The sequence below is a fragment of the Prionailurus viverrinus genome, chromosome F2 (assembly GCF_022837055.1).
Source record: "Prionailurus viverrinus isolate Anna chromosome F2, UM_Priviv_1.0, whole genome shotgun sequence".
In the NCBI taxonomy this organism is placed as follows: Eukaryota; Metazoa; Chordata; class Mammalia; order Carnivora; family Felidae; genus Prionailurus; species Prionailurus viverrinus.
The window spans coordinates 71,686,616-71,712,056 of record NC_062578.1 but is presented as its reverse complement, the minus strand read 5'-3'; the positions used below and the strand labels follow the sequence as shown (position 1 = coordinate 71,712,056).

The 25,441-nt window shown below is 39.6% G+C and overlaps 1 long non-coding RNA gene across 2 annotated transcripts in view; it reads left to right on the top strand.

The window, feature by feature from the left end:
* The window catches only part of LOC125156403 (uncharacterized), a 96,284-nt gene that overhangs the window by 50,885 nt on the left and 19,958 nt on the right, over positions 1-25,441 (top strand). For both annotated transcript variants that reach the window (XR_007148586.1, XR_007148587.1), the window contains exon 2: positions 17,500-17,616. This is a non-coding gene — a long non-coding RNA (uncharacterized LOC125156403). The remainder of the gene's footprint in view (positions 1-17,499; positions 17,617-25,441) is intronic.

Below are 25,441 nucleotides of genomic sequence, written 5' to 3'. Positions count from 1 at the left end.
GTGTCAGCTCATGTGATGTAAAGATTAATATAATAGCTCTTTCCCTCTAAAAGTTTTAAAATAATGTGTTAGCCCTTGGGTGTGGTGTGGCTTAATGAGAGATAACTGAATGAGTAATTGATAGACCCAGTTTTTAATTTTTAAAGCAGGTACGTCCTTGACCATGTCATTTAAGCCATGCTCCCAGCATACATATGACTGCTTATCTTGTGCCAGGCACTGGGTGAGCTCTAGTCTCAGAACTGGAACTTGGGAGATACTCAATAAATACTTGCTGAATGTGTGAATGAATGACTGAAGTTAGAACATCAAACAGTTCTCTGTTCCTGCCTTGTTGACAGTCAGAATTTGGTGGCGGAAACATGATTAGGGAACAACTCATAAAGCATCCTTCTGCTTGAATGAAGGTTAAGGAAGACTTACAGTTTCAGCCCCAACTGTGTTTGTTTATTTTTAATTTTTTAAAGTTTACTTATTTATTTTGAGGGGGTGGGGCAGAGGGAGAAAGAGAAACCCAAACAGGCTCCACTCCACACTCAGTGCAGAGCCTGACATGGGGCTCGACCTCACGAACTGTGACTGACACGGCGCTGGATCTCATGAATTGTGAGGTCTTTGACTTGAGCTGATAACAAGTGTTGGAGGCTTAACTGACTGAGCTACCCAGGCGCCCCCAAACTGTGTTTTAGAAATACTAAGTTTTCCAGGGAGGTTGTCCATTTCAGGCAGAGGAAACAGAGGCCTAAATGTGAAAGGTACAACGGGGTTTGGGGGATGTGAAGATCTGGTGGTTTGGCTAGGTTTGGGGAAGAGTTGAGGAAGAGGGTGGAGTTGACCCAAGAGACAAGTAGAGCCATTAAGAAAAACCCATGACAATTTAATGTACGTACTCATTCAAAGATGCCCGTGAATGGTACAGCCACTCTGGAAGACAGTTTAACAGTTCATTATGAAGTTAAAGCTACATACACAGGTCGATCCATTCTTTAGCATGTACCCCCAGAGAAATAAAAACTTATGTTCACACAAAACTTTATGCATGAAAGTTTATAGCAGCTGTATTCATAATTGGCCTAAACTATAAACAACCCAAATGTTCCTCAATGGTTTAATAGATCAGCAAACTGGGGTACATCCATGTGATGGAATACTATTTACCAATAACAAAAACAGTGATAGACACAACCGCTGGAAGGAATCCCACAGGTGAGTGAAAGAAGTCAGTTTCAAAAAAGTCATATAACTCATGATAGCATATGTATATTATTCCCAAAGAAAAAATTACTGTAGTGACAGAAAACACATCAGTTGGTTGTTAGGGGTCAGGTGTGGGGAAAGGGGGTAACTACAAGGGAATAGCCTATGGAGTTGTTGAGAGGAATGAAACCGTTCTGTATCCTGACTGGTGTGGTGACCGCACAAATCTGTCTGTATGCTTACTATGCACGTGTCACAGTGCAGAGAACCATACTCACACAAAAAGTGAATTTGGCTCTATGTTAATTTAAAACTTTAAAAAAGGTGATTGCAAATGAGATGAAGCCTGTTAAAGGGCTTAACATTCAAACTTCTACATATTATATTTTGTATTATATATAGAATATGACCTATTCTATTTCTGATGTGATTCATTTAGACCACTCACATCTCCCTTTACTTTTGTCCCTAAAAAGGATACAAATTATATCTTGTACTTCTCATTTATAAATTTGACGCTTTTAAAAAACCTTTTTGTAAAGTGTTTGTGGAGGTACAAAATGTTCCATTTTGGTGGGAAATGTTAGACTTGAGATATGCAAATATTAACTTCTGAAAAAGCCCCTTTTATGTACTTAGATAGGATGAGGATTCCTAGGAAAACAGCCTGGGAATGAGACTGTAATTTCCCCTCAAGGATCCTCTGGCCCTTGGCTGGGTTGGGAAGGCCACTGACAATAACCTCTTTCTGTGAACCTTGACTCTCCAGTCCAGAGATGCTATGTCCTGCTGTGCCTTGGTGTAATCTCATCTACTTTATGCAGGTTCTTAATTTAATACTTGCGAAAGGGTAGAGCAGCAAGGAACATGGGAGCTCGTCTTTTTACAGAGGAGGAAACCAAAGCCTAGAGAGGCCATGGTTCTTGCCCAAGGTTCCAGGAGACCAGGATTGAAACCCAGTTTATTCGGATGGCTGGTGGAGTTCTCTGTTTCATATTCTGCTGCGTAAAGCTTGAACTGTTTGCTTGGCGTTTGGGAGAAACTATCCCATGACTCTGCGGGTAGTCCTTTTGCCTTCGTAAAATAGATTTAAAAACTGATAGGAAGTACGCAATTCATTAACCCCATGCTTCATAAAGGAAAATAAATCTAAGTAGGCTTCTTTCCTTTCCGTGGGTGTTTGTGAGTTTCTTAATGAGAAAGTTCACATGTGAGGGAGAAAGGGACCCTTGAAAAGCAGCCTGACCTCAAGCTGATAATCACTATTTTTTTTTTTTTTTTTTTTTTTTTTTTTTGGAGAGAAAATGCTTTTGCCTCTTTTAAAGGGACAAGCCCAGGCTCTGACTTGCTTTTCAAAAAGTGGAGATGATTTGTATTGAGTCATGCACACTCCCTTGCCTAGTTCTATTTATCACATTGTGTGTGTGGCGGGGGGGGAGGGGCATTTTCCGCATGTCTTGGTGGAGTTGTGATCAGTGGGGGATTGAGCCCGATTTCAACCTTCGAAGAAGCAGCTGACCAAGTGTCGAGCTGATCTCTGACACAAGGTAGCTTAGCACATTGAAAGTGCAGTAGCCCAGGCGGCTAGCAACTAGATTTGGATGGTGACTTCGCCACTAGATTCGAGTAAGTTATTGCCCTTTGTCAGGCCTCACTGTTCCTGTGTGCAAGACACAAGATTTGGATTATATCAAGAAGTGTACCTACCTGGCCTATGGGCTACTCTCCCAGTCTTGGGACCATGTGGGCGTCACTAGATGACCAGAGACTAGACCCTACTTCTCTGATTCCCAGAATCTTTGTCCGTGGTAATCGTGCTCTAAGTATTAATGGAAATTACTCACTGATGCATCATCATTAACATATGTTTGATGCCAAAACATTTTTTTGTTGTTGAATGGAAGACTAAACAGATTAATTCATATTTGTGCTAGAACTAAGGTCACTCTCTGACCTGTGGCCTACCTTCCACACCTGGAGCTGCCTGAATCCTGTCTGCTGTGGCCTTACCTGGAACCACGACACCATCCGCCACCCACTGACCATCTCCCTGCCAAGCTCCCCTCTCATTTAGCTTCTCTGAGAGTTGTACCTACCGGAAGGAATTCACAGTTTTTCATGGCTCTGTAGACAAAGCCCTTTGGATACTTAAGTGAATAAAACAGACTGTTAACAGCGTGAAATGATGTTCTGCACAGGATGTGCCTCAAACAGGAACTGGCACATGGTTAATAGCCCTATTATCATCATTATTATTACTCCAATTGTTATCTTTATTAATAATTTAGAAAAAAGGCTTCTGCTTATCTATAAGGGATTATCATTAAATATGTATTCTTCTGCTTCCCTATCTTCGCGACAACAACCAAAATCTATTGTAGCTTCCAGATCTGAATATTCATTCCCTGCTCTCTGAGGACGGCTAAGCCAAGCCCAATTTCACCAGGACTATGATTTTATTATTTCTGGACTCTGCTCACAGGAAGTAGTAAGTGAAGCCTTATCATCTAAGATTTCTTTCAAATGGGAAGTTTGCATGTTTTCTCTTTTATAACTAAAAAGAAAAGGAGAGAGAAAGAGAGAGAGAGAGAATACTCACTTTGCCTTACTAGAAAGTCAGTTCTTTGTTCCTAAAGAATCCAGAGGCTTTTTCTAGTCCCCATCCCAGTCTACAATAGACCTTTCTATACTTTTTTCATAGCTTCATATACACTTCTTTCATGGATACAATGCATTAATCAGTGTGAGATGTTTTCCAACATTGAGGTGTAATCTGTATGAAAGCAGGGACTCTCATCTTCTTGTCTTCTTTGCTTGCCACTACCTGATACAAAGTAGATGCTTAATAAATACTGGTTAAACCAATGATTTTTCATGTGAGGTGAGAGGAGGAAGTCCTTTGAAGAAGCCCTGTCTCCTGTCTCCCTGAGTGAGGATGAGTTGACCTCACCTCCAGAAGCAGAGTACAGGTGCTTACACAAGTCCCTGACTCTTCACAGATGCCTGGCCTAAGCCTTTGGTGACTTTGATGGCTAATTTTATGTGTCAACTGGGCCAACCAATGCCAAATAGCTGGTTAGACATTATTATTAGGTGTGTGTGCGTGTGTGTGTGTGTGATGGTGTTTCTGGAAGTGATTAGCATTTAAATTATGAGCCAAGTAGAGCAGGTGGCCCTCCCCAGCGTGGGTGGGCATCACCCAATCCACTGAGGGCCTGAACAGAGAACAAAAAGGTGAAGGTTGAATTCACCTCACTGTTGAAGCTGGGACATTAATCTCCTGTCCTCATGCTCCTGGCTCTCAGGTCTTCAGACCCAGTCTAGAACTGATAGCATCATCTCTCTACATCTTGGACCTCTGAGCTGTGTCACAGACTCTGCTAGCCTCCTGGATGGCACATCAAGGGACTTTTTAGTTTCTATAATCTCATGAGCCAGTACCTTATGATAAATTTTGTACACACACACACACACACACACACACACACTCACTCACACACATCTCCTATTGGTTCTGACTGTGGAGAACCCTAACTAATACAGGGACAGACCTTCAAAAATAATTACTGTTGGTGTGCATGGGTGGTTCAGTCGGTTGAGTGTCTGACTTCAGCTCAGGTCATGATCTTGTGGTTCATGAGTTCAAGCCCCACATTGGGCTCACTGCTGTCAGCACAGATCCTGCTTTGGATCCTCTGTCCCCCTCTCTTTCCCTCCCCCACTCATGTGCCTGTGCGCACATGCTCTCCCTCTCTCTCGAAAATACACATTAAAAATTTTTAAAAAATGATTACTATTTATTTGATCCTATTTCTTTATAAATGTTATATCCTTTTCTTTTTCCACTCAGAATATAACTAGGCTTTCAGATAGAGCTACAAAATAACCTCTGTTGAAGGTGAATGATGCTGAGCAAAGTAACCATATCATTTGGTCAAACCATCAGCAAAGTTTGCATTTCCAAGTATTGCTTTTGGTATCTATCTATCTATCTGTCTATCTGTCTATCTATCTATCTATCTATCTATCGTCTATCTATCATCTATAATTTTTTCTCTTTTTAGAAAATGCAACAGTGTGGGGACACCTGGCCGGCCCAGTTGTTTAGGCATCTGACTCTTGATCTCAGCTCAGGTCTTGATCTCAGGGTTTGTGAGTTCGAGCCCCACATTGGGTTCCACACTGGGCGTGAAGCCTACTTAAAAGAAATGCAACAATATGCTGTTATTAGGCCCACGGAGCAGAGCAGGACTTTTTCATGGAGACGTAAGCACACCATGGTTACTTCTGCCACACTCTGTGTTGCCATATTATCTTGGACCCTGACCTTGACCCCATGTGCTAGGTCTTGCTCCCATTTTGCACATAACAAATCTGAGGACTAGGAAAGATAAGCAGTGTGCCCTAGGTTCTAAGTTTAGCCTTTGCTGCCTCCTAAAGACACATGTTATTGGAAGTGGGAAAGACGGTAGAATTTTTTTTTTTTTAAAGTTGAAGAATCACAAGCAGCAAGGTACGAGGATAGGAAAGAACATGGTGTGTCCGGGGAACCCAGAGTCGTCGAGGTTACATGGAGTGTATCAGGAAACAGGGTGGCATCCTGTGGGTCTGTGCACTGGTTTGTAGGTCTGAGCAGCAAAACAGTGATGGCAGACTGGTAGCTGTTAACACCACACTGCTCTCCCTGGGAACTGGAGGGCAAAGCCTGCTTATTCCTAAGAAAATACGGCCTTTCCTTTCAACCTTCAGCTGTGTAATTGATGATAGAAATAATTATCAAAGGGTTTAGAACTGGCTAAGATTCATAGAAGTCTCTCTAAAGAAAAAAAAAAAATTCCACGGTAATCCAGGTTACATCCAATCCCCGAGTGGATGTGATGCCAATTACTGCCACCTGCCCCATCTTGTCTCGGTTATGACACCCCAGGGAGAGCTGCACTTAAGGCCCTGTCAAAAATGTCAGCTCTGCTTCTGGGGCCAGATGCAATAACTTCCCTTGAAGACTGCCGGGGCTGCATCCCACGTGAAAAGCAACATTAAATCTTCCCTCAGGCTAAACAGTGACTGCCAATCTAGCACTGTGTTTTCAGCATACACAGGGAGACCGAACCCTTCCTCGGGAAAGAATGTGCCAGATGTTGCGCCAGATGCTCTAGATAGGTTGTCATTTAATACCTGACACCTGAAAGCCTATTTATCCTCATTCCCAGTTCACACATGAGAATATTGAGGCTCCAAGGTCACGTGCTTTATGTGGATAAACAAGGATTTTAGCACATCATTCTCAACCCCTACATATATTCTCCATCTCTTCTATTATAATTGGCAAGAACTTTGCTTAGATTTCTTTTGTATTCTTTAATTGGGATCCCTTGGTAGCTTTCTCCCCACTGTCTTCAAAATTCTTAGTTTCCATCCCCAGCGCCCACCAAGAATCTAACTTCAATTCGGACTGACTGGAAACATACACCGCCATCTTGGTTTTTTACAGTGGAACCCATGGAAACAATATCAACACTAAGGAAAGTCTCTGTTGTGAGGGCCCCAGTGACAAATATAAAAATGAGAAAGTTATTGGCCATATTTTCAAGTTTTAGCCAGAAGAGCTGTTAAAACGAATGGAAATGATTGTTACCCGTTTCCGAAAGTGATGGAATTCTTCCTCTCTAGGAGCTCGTATACTTGACGAGTACCTATCAATTTCAAGTTACTTTTACAGGCAATACACCATGAGATGTTCACAATAGCCCTGCCACGCAAATAAGTTAGGAAATACAGCTGTCCATCTGCAAAATCCCTTGGTCAGTGTCTCAAAGCTGTAGGTACTGGACCCCAAATTCAGTGTTAAGTATTCTGATTACAGACAGGGCTGTTTCCACAGCTATACAGTTGCCTCCCAAAATGTGCCTAATGCTTAACTATTTCATATTCATTCACTTGTTTATTCTTCCACATATTCTTTCAATAATATTAGTCTTTTTTTTCCCCATTGGACAGACATGCTGTGTGAGAACATAAAAAAGCTTTATCAAATAGCTCACAATCTACTGCTACTAATAATCACAATTCAGTAAAATAGACACAACCACCAAAGATTGAGATCATCATAGCTACAAAGAAGAGATGGAGTTTTGTTTCAATGCCTCACAGAAGTTGCTTGATGTGGCTTTGACAGATAAGGTTTTACCAGGTGGCTAAACATGTGAAAACCTTGTCATGTGAATTTTGCCTGAAAGTCTATTATATTTAATTAAAAGAACAGTGGTTTCAACAATATACAATGATACCCATGTGTTAACAAGACAGGCTTTTGCTTTTCTTTATCTCAGGATAACATTTAATTACATTGGGCCTTCCTTCAATCTAGATGCTTTTCCAGTTGTTGGGTATAGCCTGTACACCGTGTTTTAATTAAAAGATTTTTCTCTTTGTTAATACGGTGTTTCTTTTCAGATTGTTAGTATTAGGAAGCATGAGTGTTCTTTGCACATTGTGGGAGTATTTGAATTTCCCCCCAGGGAACTGGGTAGTTCACATACAATTTCTTGCATCAATCACATCGATTGAAAGAGAAGCCCTCCTGAAGGGCTTTGATTTATGTTTCGAAATAAAAGACTAAACACAATTATGAATGGAAACATAAACACACATGATGGTTGTTCAATGCTCGCTGCATGCATGAGCCATAGTTCAGCCATTCACTTTGACACGGTTATAATTGAGTATGTAGCCATAAAAAAAACAAAAAACATAAAAAAAAAAAAAAACAACCGTTGGAGAGGATGTGAAGATTAGGTATCATTCTTCCCAACGCTCCAGATGAGCGTTCAAAACAAATGCCAACCAGGGCCAGGCAGATAACTGGGATGAAACAGGCCCTCAACACAGAGAAAGCAATGTCCCATCTAATCGTGTAGCTTCAAGTCCGCTATAGTGAATTCTCGCCATGAAGAAACATGGACTGTGGTTGCCAGTTCTTCTGATTTTTTTACAAGAAATTGAAAAATGAGATAGTTCATCAAAATCTCTCAATGTTTACATTTTAGTATTTTATTCATTCATTGTGAATTCATTTAAACTATGAAGAGCTAAGCAAAGTGCATTAGAGGGCTGGTTGTGGTCTACCATTAGTCTAGGCCTTCGGCTCTCGCATGGGAGTCAGTCTTCGGCTGTCCATAGGGCAGGACCACCACTGACCATCCGGATTGTATTTCTGATTGCTCACTCTAGTATTACTTTTATCTAGGTGGGGTCAAACTGGATAGTTTCTGGGGGTGGGTTTATATAGCAATGACCCTACAGATAGCCACTGCACCTGACAAATTGTTAGTGCTGTGGGGCAGGATGGCTGAGAGGGAACTGGGAGCTAGTCTCATTGCTACACCTGCCAGGCATCCTCTGACTTCCCAGCTAGATAACACGGAGATGATTTCAACAAGCTCTGAGGTTTTATCTAAAGGATGCGTTAAAAAATTTAAAAAAATATATAAAGCCTTGTGAAATGGCCAAATAATTATATTCAGAGTCCCAGAGAAGTATGAATAACCAAAAATCCTGCTCGTGTTCATTTTGGAGTAAATGGAGCAGAAAAACAACCAAATCGACAGGATGATATATTGTTAAACTGGCTAGGCATGCATAGCTTATTTAAACCAATAAAAAATGGTATCATAACTCCTTCATCTGAACTCCTGCATTATGTTTGCCTTAAAAACCATAAAATCAGTCACCTGTTCTGCGATCGTTTTCACTTTTCTGTGTTCTCTTCTGGGTTAGTCTGTGTGTTCTAGGAGAAGAGCTATCAATGTTAAATTATCCTAGGTCAGAGTTGTGGTCTCTCTCCATCGTTCCGGTAAATTCAAGGTAGAATGGATTTAATACTCAATGGCACAAACTCTGGAGTCCGGCTGCCTAAGTTTGAATCTATCTTCACTATTTTGTAGCCAGGAGTTTGGGGCAATTTCCTTAATTGCTCTGGGTCCCAGTTTCCTAAGATGCAAAATAAGATGTTGTGAGAGTTGTTGTGCGGATGAAATAAGTAAAAATGGTTAAAACAGTGTCTGGCACATAAGCGTTCAAGAAATGTCACCTACCGTGATTCTGTTTCTTATTGCTTAGATGCCCAGGTGATATCCAACTGATGGATTTTCTCATGACCCACCAGTGGTTTCCAGCAAGTACTGGTACAGAAGGAGGGGTGCTCTGTCAGAGAGACCCAAAGCATGTTTCTTCCATGAAAGAATAAAAAATGCTTCGTGGTTGGGAAACTGATGGAATCGATGAATGAAAGTGTAAATGAAAACAGGGATGAATTATACAAATTGTTGGCACCACGTTCAAATTATATTTTCCCCTTTGTTTTCCCAGTTTAGAACAATGGTTGGCCTAATCTTTAAAAAATTGTCAAATTCTGTTGAAAGCTGAATATAAATGTGAAGAGAGACCAGATTCACTGCTCACCATCAACTGCAACCCATCCCTTTGTTAATTTCATCTTCTTTTCCTGTCCAACTCAAGGCGCTGCTGTGGCTCAGCTTTGTCTCCTTGCTGCTGTGACATCATGCTGTTGCCTTCCTTTTGACCTTCACGCCCTTTCTCTTCCTTTCCACCTTACCAAACGCTACTCATTCTCTGAAGCTCGGTTAATTCTCACTTTTCCCCAAAGTTGCCCTTCATCTGGCCTTCATTAAAATTTCACAATTACCATAATTACCATAATACTATTTACATTTTTATTATCTCCCTGATAATTTGTCAATTTCCTGGGAGAAACAGCCACATATCCTATTTTTTTAATGTTTTTATTTATTTTTTGAGAGAGAGAGACAGAGTGAGTGCGGGAGAGACAGAAAGAGAGGAAGACACAGAATCTGAAACAGGCTCCAGGCTCTAAGCTGTCAGCACAGAACCCGACCTGAGGCTCGAACTCGGGATGGCAAGATCATGACCTAAGCCGAAGATGGACCCTTAACCAACTGAGCCACACAGGCGCCCCATCCTATTTTTCCTCATATATCTTACTTACATTGACAGTGGCTAAAAATTTCTTTTTTTTTTTAAGTTTATTTATTTATTTTGACAGATTGCATGTGCATATTTGCACATGCATATTTGACAAATTGCATGTGCAATTTGGGGAGGGGCAGGGAAAGAGAGAATCCCAAGCAGGTTTTGCACTGTCCGTGTGGAGCCTGGTGCGGGGCTTGAACTCACAACCGTTGAGATCATGACCTGTGTTGAGACCAAGAGTCAGACACTTAACTGACTGAGCCACACAGGTGCCCCATGGCTAAAAATTTCTAAAACATCAATGGGGGCAAATTTTGAAGCAAAACGGTTTTTTCTTTATAAGAGACATCATGTTAAATATTAAATATAATTTGTCTTTTATTTTACTAAAAATATAAAAAATATATTTTCTAACTCCAATCACAGACCACAGTAAATTTTAGATATGTCAAATGCTTAAGCAAAAATGATGGAATTATAAAATGTGTAACAAGTACTAAAGTACTAAAGGTAAACATATTTAAGACCTGGTATTGGGTGGAAAAAGATTGATAATGTAAAGATTGAAAATAGCATTTCTTTGTATCATACTACTTAGTGGCAAATGGTATATAGTAATACGTATATCAGAAAAAATTATTCTGCATATATAAAGTATACCTACAAGTTAATAAGAAAAAAGTGAGAATAGCAAAAGAAAATTGAGTACTGTTGAGCATCTTTTCATGTGTCTGTTGGCCATTTGTCTGTCTTCTTAGGAAAAATGTCTTTTCAGGTCCTCAGCCCCTTATTTATTTTTTTGTTTCCCCAATAGTGAAATAAAATTTTCCTAACATGCGGCAAAGATGCAAGAATTTATAATAAACACCCACATACCCATGACCTAGATTCTACTGTTAACATTATAGTATGCTTGCTTTTTCATGTATCTATTTATCTACCCATTTGCCATTATATTTTTGATGCATTTCATAGTCAATTGCAGACATTAATATACTTCCCCTAAATTTCAGCATGTATAGTAACTAAAGTTCAATATTTATTTACAGATTTTTTTCCCTCGAAATAAAATTTGTGTACAGTGAAATGTACACATTCTAAGTGTATGTTTGTTGAGGTTTTTAAAAATCATTTTTATTTTTCACCATGAAAAGTGTACTCTTTAATCCCCACCTCCCCACCCACCTCCCCTCTGATAACCATCAGTGTGTTCTCCATAGTTAAGGGTCTGTTTCTTGATTGGTCTCTTTTTATTCTTTGCTCATTTGTTTCTTAAATTCCACATAGGAGTGACATCATGATATTTGTCTTTCTCTGACTTACTTTTATTTTGCTTAGCATTATACTCTCTAGATCCGTCCATGTTGTTGCAAATGGCAAGATTTCATTCTTTTTTTTATGGCTAATATTCCATTGTGTGTGTGTGTGTGTGTGTGTGTGTGTGTGTGTGTGTGTACCAATATCTTCTTTTTTCATTCATCTATTGATGGACACTTGGCCTGCTGCTATAGTTTGGCTATTGTAAATAATGCTGCAGTAAACATATGGGTGCACGTATCCCTTTGAATTAGTGTTTTGGTAGTTTAGGGGTAAATACCCAGCAGTGCAATTCCTGGATTGTAGAGTAGTTCTATTTTTAATTTTTTTTTTTAATTTTTTTTTTCAACGTTTATTTATTTTTGGGACAGAGAGAGACAGAGCATGAACGGGGGAGGGGCAGAGAGAGAGGGAGACACAGAATCGGAAACAGGCTCCAGGCTCCGAGCCATCAGCCCAGAGCCCGACGCGGGGCTCGAACTCACGGACCGCAAGATCGTGACCTGGCTGAAGTCAGCGCTTAACCGACTATGCCACCCAGGCGCCCCTGTTTTTAATTTTTTAAGGAAACAGCATACTGTTTTCCACAATGGCTGCACCAGTTTGCATTCCTACCAACAGTGCATGAGGGTTCCTTTTTCTCCACATTCTCACCGATGCTTGTTGTTTATCGAGTTTTTGATTTTAGCCATTATTACAGGTATGATATGATAGCTCATTGTGGTTTTGATTTGCATTTCTCTGATGATGAGTGATGTTGAATATCTTTTCATGTGTCTGCTGGTCACCTGGATATCTTTGGAGAAATGTTTGATCACGTCTGCTGCCCATTTTTAAATTAGATTATTTGTGTGGGTTTTTTTTTTTTTCGTGTTTTGTGATATAACATCTTTCTTTATGTACTTTGGATACCATCCCTTTATCAGGTATGTCATTTGCAAACATCTTCTCCCATTCAGTAGGTTGCCTTTTAAGTTTTGTTTGTTGTTTCCTTCGCTGTGAAGAACCTTTTTATTTTGAGGTAGTCTCGAAGTTTACCTTTGCTTTTACCTCCCTTGCCTCGGGAGACATATCTAGAAAAATGTTGCTATGGCCAATGTCAGAGAGATTACTGCCTCTGCTCTACTACAGGAATTTTATGATTTCAGGTCTAACATATAGGTCTTTAATCCATTTTCTTAATGTTCATTTATTTTGAAAGAGAGAGAGACAGGGGCGCCTGGGTGGCTTGGTCGGTTAAGCGTCTGACTTCAGCTCAGGTCACGATCTCACCGTCTGTGAGTTCGAGCCCCGCGTCGGGCTCTGTGCTGACAGCTCAGAGCCTGGAGCCTGTTTCCGATTCTGTGTCTCCCTCTCTCTCTGCTCCTCCCCTGTTCATGCTCTGTCTCTGTCTCAAAAATAAATAAACGTTAAAAAAAATTAAAAAAAAAAAGAAAGACAGCGAGGGAGAGTATGAGCGGGGCAGGGGCAGAGAGTGACGAAGACACAGAATCTGAAGCAGAGGCTCCAGGCTCTGAGCCATTAGCATAGAGCTTGCCATGGGTTTCAAACCCACGAGTCCTGAGATCTTGACCTGAGCTGAAGTTGGACGCTTAACAGACTGACCCCATAGGTGCCCCCGTCTTGAAAGCATTTTAAGTTATTTTTGTGCATGGTGAAAGAAAGTGGTCTAGTTTCATTCTTTTGCATGTAGCTGTCCAGTTTTCCCAACACCATTTGTTGAAGAGACTATCTTTTTCCCATTGCATATTCTTTCCTATTTTGTCAAAGATTAATTGACCATATAATTGAGGGTTTTTCTGGATTTTCTGTTCTACTCTCTTGATTTGTGTGTCTATTTTTATGTCAGTACCATACTGTTTTAATTACTACCACTTTGTAATACAGTTTGAAATCTCGAATTGTGATACCTCCCGTTTTTCCATTTTTAAGATTGCTTTGGCTATTCGAGGTCTTTTGTGGTTCCATACATATTTTAGGATTATTCATTCTAGTTCTGTGAAAAATGCTGTTGGCATTTTGATAGGGACTGCATTAAATGTGTAGATTGCTTTGAGTAGTATAGACATTTTAACAATATTTGTTCTGCCAACCCATGAACATGTAATGTCTTTCTTTCATCAATGTTTTATAGTTTTCAGAGTACAGGACTCTCACCTTTTTGGTTCAGTTTATTCCTAGATATTTTTTTGGTGCAGTTGTGAATGGGGTTGTTTTCTTAGTTTTACTTTCTGCTGTGTCATTATTGATGTATAGGAATACGGCCGATTTCTGCATATTGGTTTTGTACCCTGCATCTTTACTGAATTCATTTATCAGTTCTAATAGTTTTGTTGAGGGAGTCTTTAGGGTATCCTACATGTAGTATCATGTTATCTGCAAATAGTGAGAGTTTCCTTCATTCTTACCAATTTGGATGCTTTTTATTTCTTTATGTTGTCTGATCGCTGTGGCTAGGACTTCTGGTATTACGTTGAATAAAAGTGGTGAGAGTAGACAACTTGTCTTATTCTTGACCTTAGGAGAAAAGCTCTCAGTTTTTCCCCATTGAGTATGATGTTGGCTGTGGGTGTTTCATGAGACCTTTATTATGTTGAGATATGTTTCCTCTAGACGTACTTTCCAGAGGGTTTGTATTATGAATGGTTGTTGTACTTTGTCAAATGCTTTTTCTACATCTTCTGAAATATTCCCATGTTTTTTTTTTTTTCGTTTCTCCTATCGATGTGACATATTATGTTCATTGTTTTGTGAATATTAAACCACACTTGCATCCCAGGAATAAATCCCACTTGATTGTGAATGATTTTGAAAAATATATTGTTGGATTTGGCTTACTAATATTTTTTTTTCTGGTGTTCTTTATCTGCTTTTGGTATCAGGGTGATACTGGCCTTATACAATGAATTTGGAAGTTTTCCTTCCTTTTGGATATTTGGAAATAGTTTGAGAAGAACGGATATTTACTCTTCTTTAAATGTTTGGTGGAATTTGCCTGTGAAGCCCTCTGGGGCTGGACTTGTTTGTTGTGAGTTTTTTGATTACTTATCAGTTTCATTGCTGGTTATTTGGTCTGTTCAGATTTTCTATTTCTTCCTGTTTTTGTTTTGTTAGGTTATATATTTCTAAGAATTTATCCATTTCTTCTAAGATGTCCAATATTTTGGTATACAGGTTTATCATAGTATTATGTTGTGATTGTATTTTTGTGGACTTCCTTGAGTTCTTCTTGTCTGGGGTTCTCTGGACTTCTTAGACCTGGATGTCTGTTTCCTTCTCTGTATTAGGGATGTTTTCATCTATTTCTTCAAGTAAGTTTCCTTCCCCTTTCTCTCTAGCTTTTACTTCTGAAACCCCAGTAATGCAAATACCTGATATTGTCCCAGAGATCCCTTAATCATTATTTTTAAAAATTCTTTTTTTCTTTTTGGTGTTGAGTTTGGGTGCTTTCCAATCGCCTGTGTTCAGATCACTGATACATTCTTCTGCATCCTCTAATCTTCTAGTGCGGATTTGACTTCACTATTTGTATTCTTCAGTTCTGATTAGTCCTTTTTTATATTTTCTCTCTCTTTGTTGAAGTTCTCATGGAGTTCAGTCTTCTGCCTGAGCATCTTTATGACCATTACTTGTAACCCTTTATCAGGTAGATTGCTTTTCTCCATTTTGTTTAGTTCTTTTTCTGGAGTTTTGTCTTGATTTTCATTTGGAGTAAATGTTTTCTCCTTATTTTGTTTGACTTTCTGTGTTTCTACGAATTCGATAGAAGAGCTACTTCTCCTAGCTTTGTGGGAATGGCCTTGTGTATGAACATCCCCTGTATAGACCATGTACCTGGTGGCTTTGGCTGGCTGGGGCTGTAGCAAGCATGGGCTGGGGGTCCCGGGGTGTTCCATGTAGGGGGCTCCCCAGGGGATGGCAGGAACTGAAGCAGGCTAAGACCTGGTGGTCACCAGAGTTCTCCACACATGGGGAACCCTAGCAGGACAGAGCTGAGGTGGGCACAGGCTAGGAGATCTCAGGGCACTCCACACAGAGTGCGCCCTGGTGAGTCATCTGCGCTTGAAGCAGATATTGGCCTGGCATGTAGTGGGCTGCTTTGTACCTGTGTCACCTTAGCAAGACAGAGCTGTAATAGGTGCTATCTGTGGGTGTCCTGGAGCTGCCTTGTGATGGCTGGAAAGAGCAAATTTTGTTTTAAAATTATGGACTTGAATTATGGCTTCACTTCTCAGCTGTCTCACTTGGGCGCAGTTTCCAGAGTCCCTTGGAGTCTTAATTTTCTGATTAGTAACAAAGGTGTCTAATATGTACCTTTTAGGTTTGCTGTGAGGTTGAATAAGCTAATTAGAGAATCTGGTAAGGTTTCCAGTGCTCAAGAAATGATCATCACTCCATAAAATGAAACCTTTAGAGACAAGAGCCAGTTAGCTTGACATTGAGAAACTGTGTAGTCAATATAAAGGTAGACCCACGTGTTACTATAACTTGAACAGAAGACTCTTCTATGGAAGTGTGAATCCACATGCTATGTGCATGATGGGTGCTTGAAGTTAGCTTCTTTGTCTACGGAAGGTGGGCCTATAATTTCCAGAGGTGGTGCTGCCTCTCTGATTCCTTGCTACCCTCTCACCCTTGCATGAGCATCTTTGGCCAATCTTCCGCTTGATGCGTTTGCTTCATTATTTACAACATTGGGCTACCCCTGGGCTAAGGGTAAGGCTAATGTCAGCTCCTAGTTTTGCACCAACAGTTCTGCTGACAGAGGGCAGAAGGAAGAAAACAGACACAGGGAAGAGAAGCTTCGACGACTGCTTGCCAAATCCCTGCTCGTAAACTTTCTCAGTGAAGAAAAGCTCTCTAAAGCCACACTCACATTTTGTTTCTTTTTCAAAATTGAGTCTGACCTTATTCTTTATCACATTACCCTCTCTGAACAATCTCCAAATACTCGGAGCCACTCAGGGCTTTGCCGTATCTAACATACATGCCCTAATCCCCTCCTTTCTGGGGAGTTTTTCTTAGATGTGCATGATGAATGTGGAGAGATTTGCTAGCAGGTGAGGCAAGGATCATCCCCAGGCTCTGTGGGGGACGGTGTGGCAAACGAAGGCAGTGGACCTAGGATTCACTGCCCTGCTTGTGAGGATGGGGGACAGGGCCAACAGGGGCCATTCAACACAGTATTCCCAGCATGTGGCCTAGAGAAGGTGTTCAGAAAATATTTGCCAGTCTAAAGGTGAGCCTTGCCTGGGAAACCTGTTAGTCTGTGTGCTTATTGTCAATAATCTAACAAGATGCTATGCCCTCAAAGAGTTTGTAAATCTCATCCCTCCACCCCAGTCAAGTAATATCTTTGGTAGGGTTCCTATACCCTTCCTTGAATACCCCCAGGGCAGCCCCACAGAAATCAACAGGAGATGGGAGACTAATTTTGGATACAGACTGAGCTGGGTTCAAGCTGTCCAAAAAATCAGTTTAATAATATAAAATACTAGGGATATGGGAGGCCAAGAAAGGACTACTAATTCTCGGGGTCTCCTAGCAGCTCTATTGCAGCCTCTTTGGGGAAGCCACCCCTTTGTCTTGGTCACCCCTTCGTGGCACACTTAACCTTGCTCAGGTTAAGTCGGTCCTGTTGGGAGAGGAATGACTGAACATAAGTTAACGTAAATTGAACACGGTTTAACACCCACGCATGTGTGCATTCCTTCATTCCCTTTACCTATTTTGCCCCCTCTCCCCACGTCTCAGATACAGGCTCCCTTTCTACAGACGTCTATACCTTTGCCCCTGTTGCTAACTTAGATTTCCCTGTAATTTACTCATTCTGGGCCTGGCCCAGAGCAAGTGTTCTAATGAACAAGTTTCTGGCTCAGGGGCCTAAGCACAAAATGTTGGTGGGTGATATGATTGTTCCTGGGACACACGTAGGTACCCAGTTGCCTTTACCACCCATGTTTATTTTCTTCCCAGAGCTTGAAGGAGGATCCAGCCTGCTTCTCACACCACTGAACTTCCCTCTTCATCACCTTGGCTTTGCACTTCCCAGGATGGAACTGCTTGTTAACTCTCCGAACTAGCCCAAAGCAGGTAATATTCAAAGCAGTTCAATCCAAAGAGCTATTTTTACGAGTCTGCTGGGAGATAACATAGGGGATAAAGCAGATTCCAGAAATACTACTGATAAGATCCAGCTTTGGGGAGAGGAGAAGGGAGAGGCTGAGGGATGGATATGGGACTCCAGTGGTCCCCATCCTTCCTCCTTTTTTTTAAATTTTAATTTTAATTTATTTTTTTTATTTTAGAGACCGCATGAGCAGGGGAGAGGGGCAGAGGAGAGGAGAGGGAGAGAGTGAGACAGAGAGACAGAGAGAGAGAGAGAGAGAAAATCTTAAGCAGACCCCATGCTTAGTGTGGAGACATGGGCTCAATCCCACCACCCTGGGATCATAACCTGAGCCGAAATCAAGCATTGGATGCTCAACGGAGTGAGCCACCCAGGTGTCCTCCCCCTCCTTATTCCTTCTATGCAGTTTCATTCCTAAAGCAAAACAATCCCTGGGGACTTGGGGGTGGGGTGGCGGTGGGAGCTAATTCTGGGAGGTGGAATAGGGAGAGAAACATGAACAGCCGCAGCCAGCAATCTGTTCAAATGTCAATAGGAAGAGAGAGAAGCCTTGATCACACTTCCACAATGTTCAGGTTAAGTCCAGTCCTGCTGGGAGAATAATAATAACCATGACAACAGTAACAGTTAACCTACCGAACCACTGTAAACATTGTTTAGTTTAATACACACATGGACGCACATACACAAAGGAAACGCTATTCTTACTCTGTTTACTAGTAAGGAACCTGGAACTAGGAGCAGTTAAGGAAGTTGTCTGAGATTCTGCAGTTGGGAAGTGGTAGCATCTCATGTGAACCTAAGTAGTCTGGCTGCAGAGATTCTCTCTTCCACCCTTACAACCTATATTTCAGGACTCTTGCTTCAGGTTTTTCAAAAAATGTATGCACATACAAATATGCACACTTAAAACATAAACTCTTTTTATTATTAAAAAGGAGTCACACACATCCCTCATTTAATATTTTGGGAACAATGGTGGGGACTGAGTTATTCTATGTCCCTGCCAGTTACTTTATTACAAATTTATTGAGATCTATTTCATTTTCCATAAAACTTAACCTTTTAAAGGATGTATCTCAGTGCTTTTTGGTATATTCACAGGGTTGTGCAACAATCCCTACCTAATTTTGGAACATTTTCATCCTTCAGGAACAATCCCATTACCATTAGCAATCATTCCCATTGCCTCTTTTCCCCAGAATCTGGTAACCACTAATCTACTTCCTGTTTCTACTGAAATGCCTATTCTGGCCACATCATATAAATGGGCTCATAGAACATGTGGCCTTTTGTAACTTGTTTCTTTCACTTAGCATGTTTTCAAGGTTCATCCAAGTGGTGGCAGGTGTCAGTACTTACTATGTTTGATTATTATTCCATTGTATGGATAGAACATAATTTGTTCATCAATTCATCTACCGTTTCACTTGTTTCTACCTTTTGGCTATCATGAAGAATGGTATAGTGAACATTCATTTGCAAGTTTATGCAGACACTACGTTTTCATTTTGGGGTGTTTGCCTAGGAGTAGAATTGCTGGATCACATGGTAACTCTATGTTTAGCTTTGTGAGGAACTGGCAGACTGCTTTCCCAGCACTGTCAGTGCACAGCCTGATGAGGGACTCGAACTCACAAACTGTGAGATCACGACTTGAGCCAAAATCAAGAGTCAGATGCTCAACCAACTGAGCCACCCAGGCACCCCATAAATAATGTTCCAATAAACATGGGGGTGCATATATCATTTTGAATTCGTGTTTTCATTTTCTTTGGGTAAATACCCAGTGGTGGAATTTACTGGATCATGGGGTCATTCTATTTTTAATTTTTTTGTGGAACCTCCATACTGTTTTCCACAGTGGGGGTACCAATTTACATTCTTATGAACAGTGTTTAAGGGTTCCCTTTCTTCCAAATCTTTGACAACACTTATTTCTTGTTTTGATAATAGCCACTCTGATTAGAGTAAGGTGATATCTTATGGTTTTGATTTGCATTTCCCTAATGATCAGTGATGTTGAGCATCTTTTCATGTGTGTACTTACCATCTGTAGGACTTCTTTGGGGAAATGTCTAATTGGGTTCTCTGCTCATTTTTTAAATCAGTTTTTTTGTGCGTTGTTATATGTACTATATTTTGACTATTAGTCTCTTACCAGATATATCATTTGAAAATATATTCTCCCATTCTCCCTGACTTGTTGATGGTTTCCTTTGCAAAAACTTTTCATTTTGGTGTAGTCCCAATAGCTTATTTCTGCTTTTATTTTTCTTGCCTGAGAAGACATAGCCATAAGTATATTGCTAAGGCAAATTTCCAAGAGATTACTGCCTGTGTTTTCTTTTAGGGGTTTTATAGTTTCAAATTTCACAGTTAGGTCTTTAATACATTTTTACTTTATTTTTGTGTATGGTATAAAAGTGGTCCAGTTTTCCCAATGCCATTTATTGAAAAGACAGTCTTTTCCTCATTGTATATTCTTGCCTCCTTTGTTGAATATTAATTGACCATATAAGCATGGTTCTATTTCTGGTGTCTCCATCCTGTTCTATTAATCTGTGTTTATTCTGTGCCAGTACCATACTGTTTTCATTAATAGCTTTATAGTATATATAGTAATAGCTTTATAGTATATAGTATTGTTTATATATAGTATATATACTATAGTATAGTATAGCTTTATAGAAATCTGGGATTGTGATGCCTCCAGCTTTGTTCTTCTTAAGATTGATTTGGCTATTTGAGATATTTTGTGGTTCCATAGAAGTTTTAGGATTATTTGTTCTAGTTCTGTGGAAAATGCTGTTGGTATTTTGATAGGGATTGCATTGAAAATGTAAACTGCTGGGGCACCTGGGTGGCTCAGTCAGTGAAGCGTCTGACTTCATCTCAGACCATGATCTCATGGTTTGCATGTTTGAGCCCCACATCAGGTTCTCTGCTATCAGCACAGAGCCCACTCTGTCCCCCTCTCTCTCTGCCCCACCCCCTGCTTGCACCCTCTCTCTCAAACTAAAAAAATGTAAATTACTTTGGGTAAAGATAGACATTTTAAGGATATTAATTCTTCCAATTCATGAACATGGTATACCTTTCCATTTGTTTGTGTCATCTTCAATTTCACTTCAGAATATAGGTCTTCCACCTCCTTGGTTAAATTTATTCCTAAATACTTTATTCTCTTTGGTGCAATTGTAAATAAGATTATTTAAAAATTTCTCTTTCTGGTAGTTATTAGTGTATTGAAATGGAACAGGTATCTGTATATTAATTTTGTGTCCTGCAACCTTACTGAATTCATTTCTTCGTTCTAGTAGTTTTTTGGTGGAGTCTTTAGGGTTTTGTGTATATAGTAACAGGTCATATGCAAATAGTGTCAGTTTTACTTACCAATTTGGATGCCTTTTCTTTTTCCTGTATGACTGCTGTGGCTAGGCTTCCTGTACTATGTTATATAAATGTGGCAAGAGTAAATATCCTGGTCTTTGCCTGATTTTAGAAGAAAAGCTTTCAGTTTTTCACCACTGAGGATGATGTTAGCTGTGGGTTTTCGATATATGGCCTTTATTATGTTGAGGTGTATTCCCTCTAAGCTCATTTTAGAGGCATTTTTATCATGAATGGATGTTGTATTTTGTCAAATGCGTTTTCTGCATTTGAGATCATCATGTGGTGTTCATTCTTCCTTTTGGTAATTTGTTACATTGATTTGTGAATATTGAATCACGTGCATCCCTGAAATAAGTCCTACTTGATTGTACTAAATGATCCTTTTAATATATTGTTGACTTCTGTTTGTTAATATTTTGTTGAGGGTTTTTACATCTATGTTCATCAGGGATATTGGTCTATAGCAGGTTTTTTTTGTTTTTTGTTTTTTTTTGGTAGTGTCTTTGGTATAAAGGTAATGTTGGTGTTGTAGAATGAATTTGGAAGCTTTCTATCCTCTATTTTTGGAATCATTTAAGAATAGGTATTAACTGTGTTTTAAATGTTACAATGCACCTGTGAATTCATCCAGTCCTGGACTTTTGTTTGTTGGGGGGGTTTTGATTACTGATTCAGTTTCAGAAGATTGTATGTTTCCAGGAATGTACCCATTTCCTCTAGGTTGTTCCATTTGTTGGGATATAATTTTTCAATCAATTCTTTAATAATTTTTTTATTTCTGTGTTGCCTGTTCTTTCATTTTTTTTAATAAAAAGAAATATTTAAATTCAACTTAGTTAGCATACAGTGTAGGATTTGGTTTCAGGAGTAGAACCCAGTGATTCATCACTTGCATATAACACCCAGTGCTCATCCTAACAAGCACCCTCCTTAATGCCCATCACCCATTTAGCCCATTCCCCCACACAACACCCCACCAGCAACCCTGGTTTGTTCTGTGTATTTAAGAGATCATGGTTTGTCTTCCTCTGTTTTTATCTTATTTTTCCTTCCCTTCCCCTGTGATCATCTGTTGTGTTTCTTAAATTCCACATATGAGTGAAAACGTATTTGTCTTTCTCTGACTTGTTTCACTAAGCATAATACACTCTAGTTCCATCCACGTTGTTGCAAATGGCAAGATGTCATTCTTTTTGACTGCCAAGTAGTAGTCCATTGTGTGTATATAAATACCACATCGTCTTTATCCAATCATCAGTCAGTGGACATTTGGGCTCTTTCCATTATTTGGCTATTGTTGATAATGCTGCTATAAACATTGGGGTGCATGTGCCTCTTCGAAGCAGCATTGGTATCCTTTGAATGAATACCTAGTAGTGCAATTGCTAAGTTGTAGCGTAGTTCCATTTCTTTAATTTTTTGAGGAAACTCCAGAGTGGCTGCACCAGTTTGCATTCCCTCCAACAGTGCAAACGGCTCCTTTGCCAACATCTTTCTCGGCATCCTTGCCAACATCTGTTGTTTCCTGAGTTGTTAATGTTAGCCATTCTGACACATGTGAGGTGGTATCTTATTGTGGTTTTGATTTGTACTTCTCTCATGATGAGTGATGTTGAGCATCTTTTCATGTGCCTGTTAGCCATCTGGTTGTCTTCATTGGAAAAGTGTCTATTCATGTCTTCTGGCCATTTCTTCGCCAGATTATTTGTTTTTTGTGTATTGAATTTAATAAGTTCTTTATAGATTTTGGATACTAGCCCTTTATCAGGTATTTGCAAATATCTTCTCCCATTCTGTAGGTTGCCTTTTAGTTTTGCTGATTTGTTTCGTTTGCTGAGCATAAGTTTATTATCTTGATGAGGTCCCAATAGTTCATTTCTGCTTTTATTTCCCTTGCCTCTGGAGACATGTGGAGTAAGAGGTTGCTGACTTTTTCTTCTCTAGGATTTTGATGGTTTCCTTTCTCACAGTTAAGTCTTACAACATACAGAAAATAAATTCAAAACAAAGCCAGTGGTCCAGTATCATGTTGCTGTCCAGTTTTCCCAGTACCATTCACTGAAGAGACTTTTTTCCATTGGATACTCATTCCCGCTTTGTCAAAGATTAGTTGGCCATACATTTTTAGGTCCATTTCTGAGTTTTCTATTTTGTTCTGTTGATCTATTTTCTGTTTTTATACAAGTACCATACTGTTTTGATGATTATAGCTTTGTAATACAGCTTAAAGCCCAGAATTGTGACGCCTCCAGCTTTGGTTTTCTTTTTCAACATTACTTTGGCTATTCCAGGTCTTTAATGGTTCCACACAAATTTTAGGACTGTTTGTTCTAGCTCTGTGAAGAATGCTTGTGTTATTTTGATAGGGATTGCACTGAATGTGTAGATTGCTTTGGGTAGCATTGACATTTTAACAATATTTGTTCTTCCAATCCACGAGCATAGAATGTTTTCCCATTTCTTTGTGCCTTCTTCAATTTCTTTTATAAGATTTCTATAGTTTTCAGCACACAGATGTTTTACCTCTTTGGTGAATTCATGGATCAGTTCTAGCAGTTTTTTGATGGAGTCTTTTGGGTTTTCCATGTAGAGTATCATGTCGCCTGTGAAGAGTGAACATTTGACTTCTTCTTTGCCAATTTGCCTTTTATTTCTTCCTGTGGTCTGACTGCTGAGGCTAGGATTTCCAGTACTATGTTGAATAACAGTGGTGAGAGTGGACATCCCCGTTGTTTTCCTGACCTTAGGGGAAAAGATCTCAGTTTTTCCCCATTGAGATGAAATTAGCTGTGGGCCTTTCATATATGGCTTTGTATGATGTTGGGCATGTTCCTTCTATTCCCTATTACTTTTATTCCTTCTATTTTCTATTCTCAATTTCATTTTATTCTGATCTTTTTATTAACTGTGGGATTTTTTTACCCTCATTCCTTCAGGAGTTTGGTTAGAGGGAGATTTTCTTGTTTCTTGAGGTAGGCCTGTAGGTGATTAATCTACTACCTTTACTATAGGCTTGCTTTTACTAATGAAATTTCTCTTCTACATTTTTCTTACCCCCAGTTATGGCCTTTTTATTCCACTTAAAGAATTCTCTAACATTTTTTGTAAGTCTTTGCCCATTTTTGAAATGATTCTCAGAGAGGAAAGAAAATGCAAATGTAAAGTCCTTTACGTATTCTGGATACAAGTGCTTTAGTGGATAGGATTTCCAAGAATATTTTCCCATTTGGTAGGTTGTAGTTTTAGTTTCTGGATGTTTAAATATAAATATATAAATATATATATATATATATATATAAATATATATATATATATATATATATATATATATATATATTTACTTTCAGTGGAGTCTTTTTCCCCCCGTTGCTGGTGCTTTTGGTGTCATGTAGAAGAAACCATTGCCTAACCCAAGGTCATGAGGTTCTTCCAAGAGTTTACGGTTTTCATCATTTAAATGTAGGCCTGGTATCCATGTAAGTTAATTTTTGTGTATGGGGTGAAGTGAAGGTAGTTCTAGCGCTATTCTTTTGCATGAAGATATCCAGTTGTCCCAGCACCATGTTGAAAATCCACCAGTTAATTTTTTAATCATAGCACATTATTTTATAACCATGGTACTTAGCCTGAGTATATTTTTATTTTTTTCACTTAATCTTCCCTCAACGAAAGCCAGAACTTTTCAGTTTTATTTACCACTGTATTCACTGTGCCAAGGAGAGTGCCAGACATCCTTATACAGTCAATAAACCTTTAATATCTGAGCTTTTACATTATGTGGAGTTGCTAATATGCATTCTTTCCCAGGTGCCTCTTGGGTCTCCTACACTGTGACTCGTCACCAATTGGCATCTCAGAAGGCAGCTGTTAGAAAGTAAAAGGCTCAGGGAGCTTGGGTAGCTCAGTCAGTTAAGCATCCAACTTTGGTTCAGGTCATGATCTTGAGGTTTGTGGGTTCAAGCCCCGCATTAGGCTCTGTGCTGACAATTCAGAGACTGCCTCGGATTCTGTGTCTCCCTTTCTCTCTCTCTGCCCCTCCCCTGCTTGTGCTCTCTCAAAAATAAACAAACGTTAAAAAATTATTTTAAAACACAGCAGGTTCTGCATTATCAGATGCTAAGATTTCCTCATATAGGAGCCCACACTTAATCTTCTGCTAACTATACTCATCTGTCACTTCTTAAAAACAGCAACAAAGTTAAGATGTGTACAGCATGTTGACTACAATTAATACTAATGTATTTTATATTTGCAAGTTGCTAAGAGTGACTCTTAAAAGTTCTCATCACAAGAAAAATTTGTACTTTGTAAGGTGACAGATGTTAACTGGACTTCTTATGATCATTTTGCAATGTATAAAATATGGAGTCATTATGTTATACACCTGAAAAA